Source organism: Schistocerca gregaria, chromosome 2 (assembly GCF_023897955.1).
Source record: "Schistocerca gregaria isolate iqSchGreg1 chromosome 2, iqSchGreg1.2, whole genome shotgun sequence".
In the NCBI taxonomy this organism is placed as follows: Eukaryota; Metazoa; Arthropoda; class Insecta; order Orthoptera; family Acrididae; genus Schistocerca; species Schistocerca gregaria.
Genome location: NC_064921.1, coordinates 262,195,103 through 262,197,325, shown reverse-complemented (window position 1 = coordinate 262,197,325; position 2,223 = coordinate 262,195,103). Strand labels below are relative to the sequence as shown.

At 42.3% G+C, this 2,223-nt stretch overlaps 1 pseudogene; it reads left to right on the top strand.

The window, feature by feature from the left end:
* Positions 1-1,795: 1,795 nt before the first annotated feature.
* On the top strand, positions 1,796-1,912 carry LOC126337416 (5S ribosomal RNA; annotated as a pseudogene).
* Positions 1,913-2,223: the final 311 nt, after the last annotated feature.

The following is a 2,223-nucleotide window of genomic DNA, read 5'->3' as shown; positions in this document are numbered from 1 at the left end:
TCCAGAGACTCAGCACGGGCGCAGCGCCGTTACTGCGGTGGTGTGTAATCCGGGAAATGGATGGAGACATTAACTATCCACAGCTCCTATTAATTTGGATATCGATAAACGATCTATGGATTTGCAACTCACTTTCCGCGGCAAGCGATTGCTTCCATGCGTTAGCTCTGCGTACAATCGTTGACAGTCGTGGCGCTAAAGTGGGGAGTAAACGTCCAGCTGAATGCAAAACTTGCAGCGTGTCACTGCCCGTACGTAAATCGAAATAAAGATCAACTCTACCTTTTCGTAATATGAAGAGAGTGCCTGACTGACGTGCGTTTTCAGATTCACTTGGTAGTCAATACAACTGTAAATCATTACTTAGAATTTTGTTCATCAGATAACGTGGTTTTCTCTTTGCTACAGAGTGCGATTCCTTTATTATTAATTTATTTTATGAGCGGAGGTAAAAATACGCCATCTGAAAATTGTAGAGAAAAAAATTGGAAACGCTGAAAGTGGCAAATGTCAGAATGTAAAGAATAGGGAGAAACCATGACATATTCACATTACAAATCATTTTATTAGAAGAAAAGCATATTATAACAGTTTCATATTATTTGAAACGTCTGACAGACTCACTGAATCTGCACAGCATCATTTACTTCTGAGCAGCAACAACGAATACTGTACCGATATCACTAACACAGCGAGAAGTAAACCAGTGTGAATTTCACCTCAAGAAAACCGACCTTGGCTAATAGGTTCTCCTTTTTCAGTACATAAGATGCTGGTCAATAGAAGGCAAGGAATATTTCGAAGGACGGGAATATCGCGCAGTTTGAACCATAAAATATTTTGTTTCATTTCATTATGGTGTATAATACGCAGTTAAATACTATTTCAGCTTAAATTAGCCTGACGGCTTCTTTCTGAGCATCGACTGTCCCTTGTTCGTTATATGCGGCTTAACTTTAATTCATATCTCTGAATTCTTTATGATTCTAGTCTAATCTTTTCTTTCCGTTAAAGCACTAGACGCAAAAGGTTCACGTCAAAAATAACTGAAATGAAGTAGAATAAACTGTTAGTCACCACAATATTACTGCACCTAGCAGTCGGCTTAGGGTGAGCTTTTTTCGTGATATTCCACTACGAAATGCTAAACCGCTTGACAGTATTCACATATCTGTCTTGAAATCATTCACAGTGCGATGTGTTTTCCTCAGTAACTAGTGCAATTGTTTACTGTAACGTCACAGTATGTTTCCGATCATGGCCACGGGTCTATCGTTGTAGGGTAGACTGCTTGTGTTTTGTTGGAAAGTGGACGAGAAACGGGTTATAACATATTTACCACTTCAGTCAGAAACGCTGTCAGATTTGTCGTGCTTCAAGTCACGAACAAAGGAACTTATCCAAAGTTATAGCCGGCCGGGGTGACCGAGCGGTTCTAGGTGCTACAGTCTGGAACAGCGCGACCGCTACGGCTATGGACGTGTGTGATGTCCTTAGGTTGATTAGGTTTAAGTAGTTCTAAATTCTAGCTGACTGATGAGCTCAGAAGTTAAGTCCCATGATGCTCAGAGCCATTTATCCAGTGTTATATCTAGTGAAATGGGAAGAATATTTAACTCTTATACAACAGATCTTTCAAAGATTCTCTGATTTCGGAGTTACCGCCAATTTGCAAAAATACAAATTCGCTAAGAGAGAAGAAAAAGTTTATAGCACGTCTAAGTTCTTCGTAAGGAATCTCTCCGGATCCCAGCAAGTTAACAGCTATAAAAAAATTTTCTCTACCTTGCACTAAGGCAACGGCCTTGCCGCAGTGGATACACCAGTTCCCGTGAGATCACCGAAGTTAAGCGCTGTTGGGCGTGGCTTGCACTTGGATGGGTGACCATCCAGCCGCCATGCGTTGTTGCCATTTTTCGAGGTGCACTCAGCCTCGTGATGCCAATTGAGGTCCTACGTCCGCAGCTCGCGGTAGCGTTCCCGCGCCCGGGTTCTCGGGTTCGATTCCAGGCGGGGTCAGGGATTTTCTCTGCCTCGTGATGACTGGGTGTTGTGTGATATCCTTAGGTTAGTTAGGTTTAATTAGTTCTAAGTTCTAGGGGACTCATGAGCATAGATGTTAAGTCCCATAGTGCGCAGAGCCATTTGAACCATTTTTTGAGGAGCTACTCGACGGAATAGTAGCGGCTTAGGTCAAGAATACCATCATAACGACCAGGAGAG